Source organism: Notolepis coatsorum, assembly GCF_963971535.1.
Source record: "Notolepis coatsorum genome assembly, chromosome: 1".
Lineage (NCBI taxonomy): Eukaryota > Metazoa > Chordata > Actinopteri > Aulopiformes > Paralepididae > Notolepis > Notolepis coatsorum.
This window is the reverse complement of record NC_140165.1, coordinates 180,106,497-180,122,977: the sequence shown is the minus strand read 5'-3', so window position 1 is coordinate 180,122,977 and position 16,481 is coordinate 180,106,497. Positions and strand designations below refer to the sequence as shown.

At 41.1% G+C, this 16,481-nt stretch overlaps 1 protein-coding gene across 2 annotated transcripts in view; it reads left to right on the top strand.

Annotated features, from left to right (window-relative positions):
• Positions 1–16,481, top strand: part of mettl16 (methyltransferase 16, N6-methyladenosine) — a 187,463-nt gene that overhangs the window by 145,173 nt on the left and 25,809 nt on the right. The gene's annotated exons all lie outside the window — the stretch shown is intronic.

Below are 16,481 nucleotides of genomic sequence, written 5' to 3'. Positions count from 1 at the left end.
ATGACTAAATACTTCCCAAAGGTCAGTGAATACCACGATCACAACACCAGAGGGAGCTCCACAAATCATGTTAAACCCAGATTCGGCTCAAACAAGGGACTAAACACGTTTCGCAATTATGCCACATCAATGTGGAACGCCCTACCCAAAGCTGTAAAGGAATGTGAATCACTACCCACTTTCAAAAACACTCTCAAAAAACACCTAAGGGAGACTGCAACTCGAAACTGGCCCCTGTAAATGTCCGAACACAACCCCCGCCAACACCCCCCCCCCCCCCCCCCCCCAACCACCTCCAATGTACAGTCCCACCCCCACCTACCCAATCCAATGTACAGTTTCTACGCCTAATGTATATACTCTTTTCTTTCTGGACTCTTTTTGTATCACAAATACAGTACTGTAATTGCAAATCTGGTATGTCATAAATGTATAGATGTAGCAGTACTGTCTATCTGTATGTCATGTATGTCATATATGTTACGATGAATTGGAAATGGGGGACCCTGGTGGAAACAAGACGAAAGTCTTTCTCTGGTCTGCATCCCCTTAACAATTGTATGTATTGAGCTGTACTGCACTGTACCCATTCTGCAATCTGTTAATAAAGTTTTCATTCATTCATTCATTCATACACACAAGCTGGCGGGCTCGTTGAACACAGCTACAACCATCCTTACAGTACAATACACACAAGCTGGCGGGCTCGTTGAACACAGCTACAACCATCCTTACAGTACAATACACATAAGCTGGCGGGCTCGTTGAACACAGCTACAACCATCCTTACAGTACAATACACATAAGATGGCGGGCTCGTTGAACACAGCTACAACCATCCTTACAGTACAATACACATAAGCTGGCGGGCTCGTTGAACACAGCTACAACCATCCTTACAGTACAATACACATAAGCTGGCGGGCTCGTTGAACACAGCTACAACCATCCTTACAGTACAATACACACAAGCTGGCGGGCTCGTTGAACACAGCTGCAACCATCCTTACAGTACAATACACATAAGCTGGCGGGCTCGTTGAACACAGCTACAACCATCCTTACAGTACAATACACACAAGCTGGCGGGCTCGTTGAACACAGCTACAACCATCCTTACAGTACAATACACACAAGCTGGCGGGCTCGTTGAACACAGCTACAACCATCCTTACAGTACAATACACACAAGCTGGCGGGCTCGTTGAACACAGCTACAACCATCCTTACAGTACAATACACACAAGCTGGCGGGCTCGTTGAACACAGCTGCAACCATCCTTACAGTACAATACACACAAGCTGGCGGGCTCGTTGAACACAGCTACAACCATCCTTACAGTACAATACACACAAGCTGGCGGGCTCGTTGAACACAGCTACAACCATCCTTACAGTACAATACACATAAGCTGGCGGGCTCGTTGAACACAGCTACAACCATCCTTACAGTACAATACACACAAGCTGGCGGGCTCGTTGAACACAGCTACAACCATCCTTACAGTACAATACACACAAGCTGGCGGGCTCGTTGAACACAGCTACAACCATCCTTACAGTACAATACACATAAGCTGGCGGGCTCGTTGAACACAGCTACAACCATCCTTACAGTACAATACACACAAGCTGGCGGGCTCGTTGAACACAGCTACAACCATCCTTACAGTACAATACACACAAGCTGGCGGGCTCGTTGAACACAGCTACAACCATCCTTACAGTACAATACACATAAGCTGGCGGGCTCGTTGAACACAGCTACAACCATCCTTACAGTACAATACACATAAGCTGGCGGGCTCGTTGAACACAGCTACAACCATCCTTACAGTACAATACACACAAGCTGGCGGGCTCGTTGAACACAGCTACAACCATCCTTACAGTACAATACACATAAGCTGGCGGGCTCGTTGAACACAGCTACAACCATCCTTACAGTACAATACACACAAGCTGGCGGGCTCGTTGAACACAGCTACAACCATCCTTACAGTACAATACACATAAGCTGGCGGGCTCGTTGAACACAGCTACAACCATCCTTACAGTACAATACACACAAGCTGGCGGGCTCGTTGAACACAGCTACAACCATCCTTACAGTACAATACACACAAGCTGGCGGGCTCGTTGAACACAGCTACAACCATCCTTACAGTACAATACACACAAGCTGGCGGGCTCGTTGAACACAGCTACAACCATCCTTACAGTACAATACACACAAGCTGGCGGGCTCGTTGAACACAGCTACAACCATCCTTACAGTACAATACACACAAGCTGGCGGGCTCGTTGAACACAGCTACAACCATCCTTACAGTACAATACACATAAGCTGGCGGGCTCGTTGAACACAGCTACAACCATCCTTACAGTACAATACACACAAGCTGGCGGGCTCGTTGAACACAGCTACAACCATCCTTACAGTACAATACACATAAGCTGGCGGGCTCGTTGAACACAGCTACAACCATCCTTACAGTACAATACACACAAGCTGGCGGGCTCGTTGAACACAGCTACAACCATCCTTACAGTACAATACACATAAGCTGGCGGGCTCGTTGAACACAGCTACAACCATCCTTACAGTACTGGCAAGTATTTTCATATCTTAACCAGCGTTGCAACTTGCAAGACGCTTATAATGAAACGTTCCAACGGCGACATTGTTCATCAATTGATTCAACCTAGAACCTACGCGCGCACTCCCCCCCCCCCCCCCCCCCCCTCTCTCTCTCCCATTTTCACATGACCATTTTAATAATCACATTATTACCATTGTTGGGTTATGATCGGCCTGTGTGGGGATTTTTGGCTGGTGAAAATGCTGAGTGGCTAGTGACTTTGGAAAACCACTAGCCACAGTGGCTAGTGAGCCAGCAAGTTGTCAAGCCCTGTTTACACCCCTGCATATATGTCACAAATGTAACATTACTATATACCTGTAGTATGTCATGTATGTCCCTATGCCATAAATGTCATGATGTCAATGTTGTGTATGTCATAAATGTCACTATGAATTGAAAATGGGGGACCCTGATGATGTAAACAAGACAAACGTCTTTCTCTGGTCTGCAACCCCTTAACAATTGTGTGTATTGAGCCGTACTGTATTGTACCCATTTTGCAATCTGTTAAATATTGATTGATTGATTTAACATTGTATTAACAGATTGCAGAATGGGTACAATACAGTACGGCTCAATACACATAATTTTTAAGGGGATGCAGACCAGAGAAAGACGTTTGTCTTGTTTACATCATCAGGGTCCCCCATTTTCAATTCATAGTGACATTTATGACATACACACAGGGTTCGTATGGGTGCTGGAAATCCTTGAAAATGCTTGTATTTCATGTGCGGTTTTCAAGGTTTTAAATGTGCTTGAATTGTGTATAAAGTGCTGGAAAGTTATTGCACTTTATACTTTCATAATAAATCGCTATCTGACTGAATAGTTTGGTTTTTAGATAAAGAAATAAAATAAGTCAGAGCGACTCGAGCAAGCCTAATTGCGTTCGCCTTTCACGCAAAATGAAATGTGGATGGGCTCGACCCGTAGGTTTTTTTTTATTTATTTTTTTTTTATTTTTTTTTAATATATATTATAAACCTGTGCCATCTGAGAACAGCGCGCGCGCGCGCGTGTGTGTGTGGCCAACATGCCGGGAGGCTGTCGTTTTAATGAGCTCTGGCTTGGAGATATAAAATATAATTCATGGTTAAAAAGACATCCCAGAGTGTGCAAAATATGCAGAAAGGACTTGCAGATTTTTACCATGGGGGAGAGTGCACTTTCGAGCCACATGAAAGGTGAGCCAATGAGCCATGGGTGTTACCGTAATTCCTCTAATAGTAACCGGGTCTCAAATACAAGCCGGGTCTCTATTAATGGCCGGGTGCGCTCTTGAGCTAAGCAATTATAAGCCGGCCTCCAAATACAAGCCGGGTTACTAATATACTGAGCTGCATACTGAGCTAGTTACTTGATTTCACTTTGAAAACGTTGAAATGACCAGTGACCACCTGTAATTGCACTGTTTACTATTTCATACAGTACTTGGTTTCAATAAATGAACCCAGTACATTTTACTGGGTTCAAACTGACACAAAATGTTGATTTATTCATTATGATCCGTTTGAAAATTTGAAATATAGGCCTCCCTCTTATACAGGCCTCCTCCTAATACAAGCCTGGTACCCGCTACAGTTGAAACAAATACAAGCCGGGGTTACTATTAGAGGAATTACGGTATTAACGTGTCTTGGCCTGGCTCGCCAGGTACTACTAAGTTCGAGACTCTACAAGTGATCCACACCTGTCTCCGTAAATGTTCGTTATAAAAATACCACTTCAATAATCGAAATAGTCAAGTAACAGGCAGAATACACGATTTGAATTACAAACTTGTGTTTACCGGACTCTGTTTTTCACCGCAGTGTTTTGAAATAGGCAGCATGTAGCCCTAGCCTAACGTTAACTAATTCCCTTCCATGTATTTCAAAACATGAAAACGTGTTGTGTATTGAAATGGTATTTAATTTTTATAACAGAACATTTACGGAGACTGGTGTGGGGCAGTTGTAGTGTATGTCATGTATGTCATAAATGTTATGTTGAATTGAAAATGGGGGACCCTGATGTAAACTCGACGAAAGTCTTTCATTATCCATGTAATTTACTGTAAAGTTCACCTTCGCTGTTAGATTGCATATTCCATAAATTAACATGCAAAAATTGGCCTGGCTCGTCATGTTTGATTGATTGATTGAAAACTTTATTAACAGATTGCAGAATGGGTACAATACAGTACGGCTCAATACACACAATTGTTAAGGGGATGCAGACCAGAGAAAGACTTTCGTCTTGTTTACATCAGGGTCCCCCATGTTCAATTCATCATGACATTTATGACATATACAACATACAGATATACAGTACGTTACTACATAACACATCGGCTCAGCCAGGTTATATATGATGCCAAGTCTACATCATTTTGGTTGTTTATAGCACAATAACATCTGATTTAATGTGATGGAAGAAGTGAAAGAATCATTTTGAGTAAATATTTAATTTACCACAGCCACATAAGATGCTGGAAAATCTTGAAAATGCACCTTTAAAATGCTTAAAGTGCTTGCATTTAGCCTTGGAAAAGGTGTACAAACCCTGCACAACATACATGACATCATGACATTTATGACATAGGCACACTGATGAAGGCCGGATGGCTGAAAACGTTTTGTGCCCTTTAACAACTTGAAAATAAAAACAACGATATTCCGAGTGCGGTCCCTACCTCCTTTTTTTGCAACTTAATTAATATTGGACTACGCACCTGTCTGAGCGCAGTGGTTACCCCCTTTTTCTACCATTTATGACATAGGGACATGCATGACTTACAGGTATATAGTACTGTTACATTTGTCACATATACGATATGCAGTACTGTTACCCAGAGATCCTAACAGTAAATATATACATATGATGAGGAGGAGACTGTACATTAGGAGGGGGTGGGTGGGTGGTAAAAAATATATACAAACGGTGGGGAGGAGACTGTCCATTGTTGTTGTGGCATAATTGCGAAACGTGTTTAGTCCCTTGTTTGTATGATAACAAGCCGTTTAGTTCATGGTTCAAAGTAATGGGAAAAGGGTGCTAGCTCGCCATCAATCAGAAGCTAGCCACAAGACTTGCATTCACGCTCTCCAGCACACAGCCTCTCTGCCTGGCACAACAAGCACAACAGTAGGGTCTATAGTCACAGTCAGGACAGTAGGCTCTACAAGTAGGCTCCCTTAAAACGCTAACGCTATTAAAAAAAGAATACAGTGGAGGTTAAAATAAGAATGTGACTTGGCCTGAAGAAAAATTCAGTCAGGAGAATTTTTTTTGCTTTAATCCCTGTGTTCCTTTCTCTGCCATCGGAGCGTGTGTGTGTGTGTGAGGTTCGCGCCGACCAAAGTACGGAGAAGTGATTTTTCAGACCCCGCTTCTCTTCGTACATGAGGACACATATACTATCGATAATCTAGCGTTTATTTGAAAACGATTCATAAATCAGACGAAAAATGACGACATGTTTTGTTTATTCCACTAAAGGGCTATTATCATGTCTTTCTCTGGAATTACTAGAAATCTCAAACTATACTCGTATTCAAAACGGTATAAAACGGAAATGTACAGATGAAAAAACAATCAGTTTCGTACATGTTGACTGCAAGCAAGTCATTGATAAGCGACGGCTGTATTAGACCCATAGCCATAATTTAAGATATAGTTTAAGCGTTCGCAAATATCCCCGTCCTCCCATTGACTAAAGCGCTGGCATACAAGCCCTAATTTGGTCATATGGGTGTGGCTCTGAATGAGTTAAAGGTCCCCTATTGTAAAAATGGCCTTTTCCAGTGTTTTGCATTGTTTTCAAGCAATGTGGCGCTGTACCAACACTGACAAAATGTGAAATCTGTACCAAGTGCAGTTTCTGCAGTTCAGCTGAGACAAGAACTCCCCCACTGAAACAAGCCATTCTGAATTGACTGGATCTGTGACATGTAAGAGGCGCTGATCTGCATACCTCAGCCACTACTGTTGTTGTAGCCACCGCCCACAATCAACTGTGATTAGAGTAAATTAGCATAACGTTGAAATTATGAGCAAAACGGGCAAGGCATGTGCTGTTCCTGGCTGCCTGGCTTCCTTGCACTCGTTTCCTAATGATATCGTGCTCCACAAGCAATGGGCCAAGTTGGTTTTTGGATTTTTGCAAAGACGACATTGAGAATCAAGGACGTTATAATGCTGCAGGGATTTCCAGCGCAGTTAGTTTGTCTCCCCTATTTTGAACATTTACCAACCATCCGATTTGAAATCAGTTTAAAAATGGCGGAGCTGTTGCAAGTATAAAAAACCTACTGTACATGCAGTAGATTTCATTCTCTGTTCTTCATGCACGCCTGGTGATACTAAATCCAAATTGAACTCTGCCATTGGAAAGAGTAGATTTGTCCAGATCCATAGTGTGCAAGTTGGCTATAATAAGGTCATTTACAGGCCTCATATTCTATATTCTATAATAATATTTCAAATTGCATGGGTCCAGATGGCAGAATTCAGTACTGTATCTACAAAACCTTCTGTTTAATCATCTTCCCTTTATTCATTTCCTTAGATTTTTTGTACATGTGATCTCAAGAAGGTACTGAACGAGCTCAGTGGCAGTTATTATATCTTATGTCTGGTCATTTTTTGCATGGTGTTATTCACCGTCAAATATGCAAAGAGAAATCATAATTCATATTTTCCTTTGTTTCATCACAATTCAATAGTAATAGTAATAGACACAATATTAGACACAATATTTATGGCACTGGGAATACATTCACTGAGGTCCATAGATGTCCCTACTCCCTAGACACCAAGACCATGCAAATGGACCTTGTAGAAGTGGAGCAATATTCCATTTACATAGGTATGTATTTTAAGCGGATTTTCAGAAAATAAGGCTCCGGGCTTAAGAGGTTAACAAATCATGTGGTATATTTGAATTATTATAGTGAATAAAGAAAATGTCGTAGAGGAAGATTGGAGAAGCCCTGTTTGAAGCAGGATAACTAGTTAGAAGGTTCCTGTTTCACTGTGGTGGTTTAACACACACCAGGCCTACTGTTCAGTTTACATATAGTGTACAAAGAAGAATCTTTACAAGGCCCCTCTTTGGTTCACAGTGCAACCAAAAGACAACAACATTATAGGATTGAATAAGTTGAAGGACTTTCAAATCATTGTTCTATGAGTCCTTTTTTTGGGGCCAAAATTACAGTGCACCTTTAAGTCTTACAATGATTAGTAGGGGTGCACGATATTGATTTTTTTGAACCAGATATCGATACCGATAACTTTCTGCTCCTCAAGGCCAATACCGATATATATATATATATTTATTGTATTATATATTTTTTAATGTATATTCCTGTAGTTTTGACCTAACCAGATTTATCATGACATGAGTGTTACTACTATGAACAAAACAAAGCCAAGAGAACAGTTTTGACTTATCAAATAAAGTGACTATATTTATTTTCCCAAATAAATATAATTTGAGTCAATCATAAAATTCACAATCTGTCAATGTCATTAACAATGTGTTTCCCTGAACAATGAGTGAACTAAAAACCAACAGGTATTGTGCTTTGTCAGCAGATAAAACATTTGACACTATAGGATAGGAGACTGTTGTGGTCTTGGTCCATGAAACAACTATTACTTGGCATTTATAGGACGGCACGCCTCAAAAAGAATTAAATAAACCAAACAAAGTTAACATCACAGGTCCATATGTCCGTGGTGAAACTTACGTGCCGTGCATACTTGGCTTGTAAACACTCCTCTGCAAAGTGACGGCGGCTTGGAATTATGAACCTGGGCTCTAAATGACGAAGTAGCCGACAGAATCCTTTGTCTTCGACGAGGGAAAAGGGCTGGTCGTCAAGTGCCATCATTCATTTCTGTTATCAAGTTAGAGATCGCTTGAGCCCTTCTCTGTCAAACTTCTTTAATTTGGCAAACGCCTCGTCAATAGGTACAAGCCCCGCCGGTTCCTTTGCAGCTGGCTTTGGATTCGCAGCAGCTTTAGCTGCTCGCGCGTCGTCGTAGGCTTTTAACACACCCTCGTAGCGGTGGTGATGTTGCAGGTGACTTATTATGTTGGATGTGTTATACTGTAGCTTGTTGCCCTCTTCCCTCCTCGTGGAACTTCTGCATTGCATTTGTTACAAATAGCAAGCAAACTGTTTTCCTCTGAAACTTTGAAAAAGTCCCACACTACTGACGCCATGTTTGTTTACTATCCGCGCTGCTTCTGAAAGTTACGTGACTACGTCACAGCCAGGCATGAGAAAGGGAGCGCTGGATTTGTGAAAAACACCCTCTTCCTAAACCACACGCTATCAGTCGTACCACAGTACTGGCAAAACGGGAGGAGCCTACAGTAAAAACAAACGCCTTTCATCCCAATCCACCCACACCGCATTTTTTTAACCAAAAAATATATATATTATCGGAGCTATCAATAGTTTTATTTTTTATTTTTTTTTAATTTTTCTCTGATTTTCTCCCCATCCCAATTAGTCGTTGTGCCAATTCCCCCCCCCCTACCTGGCTGCTGTATGCATGTTCTCCGAGTCGGTACAAGGGCGCACGATTCCTCAGATGTGCGCCGACAGCCAGTGACTTCTTTTCACTTGGCAGCGAGGGCTCTCATTGGTGAAGTGTAACGCGTGGGAGGCCACGCTATCTCCACCAAGTCCTGCCCCGCTGAGCAAGCGCCAAGACCTGACCTTGAGCTATCAATAATTTTATCGGGTTTATCGGGATGACGTCATAATTGCTGATATCGGCCCGATAATTATCGACCCGATAATTATTGTGCATCCCTACTGATTAGTCATCATCTTGTCGTTTTCCAGCCATCTGGTTTTCTCAGCCTCACCTCACAGAGTGTGATGCTTGTGGGCAGTGTTTGTTCTGTCACAAACAGCCTTGGTTATGTGTGGAATGTGTGGTATGCATGCAGAGGAGTTGTGTCATATGGAATAGTAGTATGTTTCTCCCTCGGCTGCCTCAGGGCACTACGTCACTCTGACAGGGGCTTGTCAATATGTTTTCCAGGACAATAGGTGGTCCGGCCTTTTGCTTTTGTATCTCGTTACACTGAGGATAGATGGGAAAGTGAGGCAAGAGAGAGATGTAATCTACAGTGTGCCTGTGTTTCTCCCAGGGCCGGTTCGAAACACAAGCCTAGGCCTCTAGATCTCTCTGTTGAGGAACACCCTTTATCCAGGATTAGGCTGGTATGTGATACTAGCCCCTGGAATGTGTGGTAGTTTCAAGTTTCTTTAATAGTTGTCATACAGAAGTACAGAATACTTTTATACAAAATGCTTCTTACTGTTACGCTCCAGAGACTGTGCAAGACAAGATAAGTATGAAATAAAATAACATAGTATAGCATGTAAATTAGAAGTAAAAAAAATGAGGTCACAGTGTTCAGTATAGACATACCGGTATGTACAATGTTCGATGCAGAATAGACGTAACTGAGTTACCATATAATATACAATATACTATGCAGTGTACTAATATACAATACTATATAGTGCAAGGCAGAAATGGGATGAGGTGCAATTTAGGTACAATTTACAGTAGGTGTACGAGTTGTAGTGCAAATCCTTTATCAATAAATATAAAGTGTGTTTGTGTGATCTAAAGTGGAGAGTGGGTGCTGCAGTGTGTTGTTTGTTTAAGTGAGTGTGTGCGTGTGGGTGTGTGTGCTGTGTGCATTTGATGGTTGTTGCACAGTGGCGTCGTTAGCCCTGGGCTTCCGGGGCTTTAGCCCTGGGCTTCCGGGGCTTTAGCCCCGGATGTTTTTCTCCTAGCCCCGGATCTAAAAAAAAAAAAAAAAAAAAAAATTGTTTACATTTCTTTTTTTTCTGTTTTTTTGTCAGCATTCCCATTGTCTGTGCTGAATGTTTGTTAGTGTTTGGTATTTTTTGTTGGTTTTTAGTACTTTTAAACATCCATTTTTGGTAAGTAGTTTTCATTTGATCCTATAATTTTTTCATTCACCGATTTGTGGACTTTTTTTTAGTGTCCTGAAAGGTGCCTTATAAATCAAATGCATTATTATTATTATTATTATTATTATTATTATTATTATTATTATTATTATTATTATTATTATTATTATTATTATTATTATTATTATTATTATTATTATTATTATCATCCAGGAGGGAAAAGACACTTTGGATAGTAGGGACTGCATCTCTGCCTGTCCTGACCAGGAAACACTTTGCAACTGTGATCTCCTCTGGCAATAGTTGGATATTGTAATGTGTGGCGAGGGGTTGCAGCAATTCCACTGAGAGAAACTGGTCTGAGGCTGGATAACATGCCTGTATGCCTCTCATAAGTTGTTATCCAACTCATGAGAACCTGCTCTCAAGCTCTTGCAGCATTCTGTCGACGACTGGATAGAAGTCTCTGAGCTGAGGTCTGAGCTTGTGCCACAAGATGACTCAACTACATACTCGTCCATCCTTTTCTGCTTCCTCCTTTGGCTGGTAGTATGTTCCTCAATCCAAAGGCCATTACATATGGCCTTTGTCCTGTCATACATGTCCACTGCCATCTCTGAGGTGCGATAACCCTTGAGTGTGTCCTGCACTGTGCTTTTAAATAGTACAGATATTGAAGATGTGCACTTTAACGCAGAAGCACCTGGAGCCATCCATACCCATGTCCAGTGTCCTATAATAAGCTTTAATCGAACCCTGGTTCATTTCCGGTTGGTTTGGGGTGGTGTGAAAGCTCATTCACTCTTGCAAGTGAACCCTGCTGCGGTTCATTTGAGATGTGAATGCAAAGCGGACCAAAGGCAGGAAAAGACCCAAAAATCGAATTTTTTTTTTATGAGAAGACTGAAACATATGTATATAATGAAACACACAATACAGTTTTTTTTCGATTGCCTAAGCATGATTTTGAAAACGGGGCCCGGTGTTTCAAAACACACAATTAGCACAACCACACACACAATTATCAGAACACATCAGATCCTTTGCTAAATTAAACACTTTTCAAAACCATACACTAATTTATAAAAACTACATTTTGTTACCATATGAAACACACGTTTCATATGACTTAATTCTGTTTGAACCAGTTACACACACTGCTGTGCTTAACCTAAAACACATTTAGCAATTCTACTTCTCAGTGATTAGAGTACTGTAAGTGAAGTACGCAGAGAATGTGCAAATATACAATAAATTCACCAAACACTACACAAGACCAATGCTGTGATGAAAATATAATTTATTTATCTACATATACCCAAATCAATGATGCAGACTGATGAAAATATAAATGTTCTCTCCATATAACCAAATCAGTCAACATTTCAACATGGAGAATCACAACAATACATGTCCCAGTTTTCATGCTACTATGTGCATAACACTGTAAGCTCAGCAAATATCAGACAAACATAAAATACTGTATCCAGTACAGGTTAAAATTACAGCAAAAAAAAAAAAATGTAAACAGAAAATACTAGACATTATCTCTTTGCCTAGCTGGATCTGGCAAGATAATTTTTTGTTGTGATTCTCCATGTTGACTGATTTGGGAAAATGGGAGAAAATGTATATTTTCATCAGTCTGCATCATTGGTTGTCTTGTGTAGTGTTTGGTGGATGTATTGTATATTTTCACGTTCTCTGTGTACAGTACTTCACTCTCCTTCCATTTTGGTTGAAGACAGGTGAACTCACCTGCTGCATTTTTATAGTGCTAAAAAAAAAAAAAAAAAAAAAAAAAAAAACGGGCTGAAGCCCCCAATGTTTTCTAACCCTAAAAACGCCCCTGTTGCATAGTGTTTATTGTTCGTTTAGCGGTGCTGAGTTAGTGGTGAGGCTGATGGGGGGTAATTTAGATTCTGGGACTGAGGTTCTCTACCATGATATGTGGACTGGTTGTACTGGAATAGCTCTATGTTTGAGTGTTTTGGATAAATACTAGCCTGCCCCTAACCTGATTCTTTCAGGATTATTAGAAGCTTGTCTTTTCAATCACCAAAAGCCTTAGGTGTGAAATCAGCCTCATGTTGGTAAATGGTAAATGGCTGCTTTTTTATATAGCGCTTTTATCCAAAGCGCTTTACAATTTTGTTACTCACATTTTACCCATTCACTCACACATTCACACACCGACAGCGGAGGCAACCTTGCAAGGTGCCAACCTGCTCATCGGGAGCAATTAGGGGTTAATTGTCTTGCTCAGGGACACATCGACACGCTGCCTGGGAGGAGCGGCAATCGAACCGGGAACCTCCGGATTGCCAGAAGACTGCTCTACTTCCCGAGCCACTGTTAACATTGCTAGCACAGAAGAACAGCATAGAAGTCCTTTCAAACTGTTATATTACATGTTCTTACTACAGTTTATGTAAGTATACAGCATTGATTACCAACAAATGCTAACATGAGCCTGGTTCTGATTTGTCAGAAACGCAAAGCTCTGATTTGAACTTTTGAATGTCCTAAGACAAGGACTTGATTAGTGAACAACAGAAGAGGCCTTTCCTTTATGATCCTAAAAGCAGCTTGCTGTGGATGAGATGACACTATTCCTCCCTGCTTGTACAAGGTGTCAACCACTGTCTATCACTGCCCCCTATTGGCAGCCTTGTGACCATACTACTTTGCTACCACAAACTGAGCCTGGACTCCAAGCCACCCAGACCCGGTTGTATTTCTATGGCCCAGACTCAGTCACATTTCAGTGGGCAGGAGTACTTGCCTTGACAGACTCCTTCAGCTCCTTCAGCCAATCAGCGTAACAAAACATGTGACCCCATCACAGTGTTCAGTAGATACACAGGATTAATAAATACGGTAACGTTGGCAATGATTACAGTGAACGGCAGAGCAGCCGACTCTCGCGGTGCGGCTCCACCAGATCAGGCAAGGACGCTGGGGGGGACACTGCTCCACTCACGCGGGACGGACCTCATTTGCAAGTTTTAACTTCATCAAAGCAGGTTCCTGAAATGAGATCATGGGACGCACCCTGCACCTAAAACACTTTCATTATTATGGGTTTCAATGGAATGTTTTGGTATCACATTGTCTAAGTACTTACTTACTTAGGCTCATCGCCCCCAATGGAGCATAGGCCATCTACGACGACTATTGCGCACTGACTTGGCGATGTTTCAATCGCCTCAGAAGAGAGAGCCTTTCCTTTATCCTCCGCTAATTTAAAGTGTTTCCACACAGGTGACTTCTTCCCACTTCTTGCAGTTACAGCTGCCATGATTGAATAATTGAGCCGAGCGGTGACGCGCGCCTCCTCACCTCGACTCGACTCGCGCGCCTCGTTTTTTTGGGGGGGGTTTTGCGAACGTTCGAACCCGTTAATTAAAATCGGAACACCAGCGTAACGAACGAACGTTCGAACGTTCGGGCTCAGCCATAGTAGGGATGGGTACCGAATTCGGTACTTTTAAATAGTGGTGGGGGAAAATATCGATATGTAGTAGTATCGCAATACTTTGTGTGGCGATACAGGGATGCCAAGTATCGATATTTATTTAAAAGAAAAATTTATTTTATATATTTTAAGTTGCACACACACATGTGCATTCATTAAGTTGGAATATGACTGTAATACAAACAGTTCAGTTTGTCAGGTACATGCAACACAGATTACAGTGTTGACATCTGTCTGCTTGAGAAAATACCATGTTCTGCAATAAAAATGATTCCGTGCAACCAAAGTTTTGTGAGCAGAAGCGCGTGCACGCACATGCACGGATCTGCACGCGCGTGCACACAGGAATGCGCTGCACTCGACTGATGCGCCAACTCGCAGTACCCACCTGGCTACTTTGCATATCAATAGCGCCGGTCGTCAGGTGTTATATTCCATTCGTAGAGGCAATTAGGCACTGTCTTTAGTCTGTCCTTAGTCCTGCGAGGGAACATTTATGTGCATGCGCGGGAGCGTGCGTGCATGTGGTGTCATTAGCGTGCGTGCAACCAGTGTTGATATGAGCAACGCATCACTGTTTGTAACCCATTTGACGTTATTAAGTTAACGTTAGCTAATCGTCGGACATAACGTTAGCTCCCTAGGCTAGCAGTGCAGCCTAGCAGTAGCAGACAGCTGTACAGAAGAGTGGCGGATGTGACGTCAGTAAACAAGCCACACACCGCAGAGTGGGTCTTCTCCAAAGCGGGGGACACAGTGAGTGTGGAGCGGGCTCGGCTCTTACCAGAGAGAGTGAACATGTTAATCTTTCTGAAAAATAACTGCTAGAATACTCAATCAGCAGCAGAGTAGTTCATTGCTGCTAGATTGTTTGTTTGTTTAATCAGTTGTAAAATACTTTCATTTATTTGTTATTTAAATATATAGATGTGTATTTTTTTATCAGCAAAATAGTTAATTGCTGTGGTTTGTTTACCCTTGTTTTATACTTGTTAAAAACATAACATTTATTTAAAGATATGTGTATGATAAGGCTGTCCCTGAAGCCTGTTTTTGGGATTCGAACTTCGTCAGGGTTTTACGAACGAACATTCGAACCTTCGTTTTTAATTAAAAAAATAATAATAATAATAATTAAAAGTAAATTTTTTCTTTTATTTTTTTTATATCCTCAAACTAAATCCTCAATTTGAATAAAGTGATTAATCTGATTAAATGAGTCTCTTTTTTATTAAATCAACTTTCTTTAATGAATATAATGTTTTTTTTAATACTATAATATTAGTGTAGCCTAATCTTTTTTATTTTTTTTTCACTTTTTCTCCCATTTTCTATATTTTTCTCCCATCCCAATTTCGTATCATCCAATTCAACCCTCCCCTGTCACGAACGCTGTTTCTTGCCTCCCACAAGCCGGCTGCAATGTGGACTAAGTCATACATAGCACAAGTCCCCTCCGGTACTTGAGGTAACAGCAGTCTCATCTTTTCACCTGCGCAGCTCGATCTCTCAGTGGCGAGGAGTAACGCGTGGGAGGCTCACGCTGCCCCCGACACTTCCTGATTCTACTGCGCAGGCGCACCAACCGACCTGTAGGAGTCGCTGTCCACAACGCCCGATGCCCACCCATCAGTTTCCCACCCCCTAATACGGCCAATGTGTATTAGTACGGACGACCAGCTAAACTGAAAGCAAATGTGGAGCGCTGGGCTCGAACAGGCAAGCCCAGCGTCTCCAGATTTCGTGGCGAGCGCCTTGCCCACTACGCCACATAGCCGCCCTAGTGTAGCCTAATCTTTATCTGCAACTGTGAAGAAAAAACACATTGGTTCAAACAGAATGAATACACATAAAAGAAACATTAAAAAAAATAAAAAAAATAAAAAATATTAAAAATTTAAAATTCTAATTTTGATTTAGAATTCGAATGTTAATATATATATATGTTCTAAATAAATAATAATAATAACTTTATTTGTATAGCACCTTTCATACAGGGGATTGCAGTTCAAAGTGCTTTACATCAGTAAGATGTAAATAATAATACATTATTTATTTATTAAATATGTTTTGATTTTATTTTATTTTTACAACTGAGGTAGATAGATTACATTTTTAGAGACTAAAGTACAGAAAAAAGGTACCGGTACCGGTTCAAATGTGAAAGGTACCCATCCCTAGTAACTAGGCATATGTAGAGAGACACATTTAATTTGTCTTGTGTAAATTGACAATAAAGTACATTATAAAATAGTATTGTATTATTCTTATTATTATTATTATTATTATAGCAATGCAGAAATGCAACCGCAATGAATTGAGAATGAATTAGTGTATTTATAAAATCTAAGTATTTATTACTTAATATACATAAAGATGTGAACTAATCTCTCTCGTTCT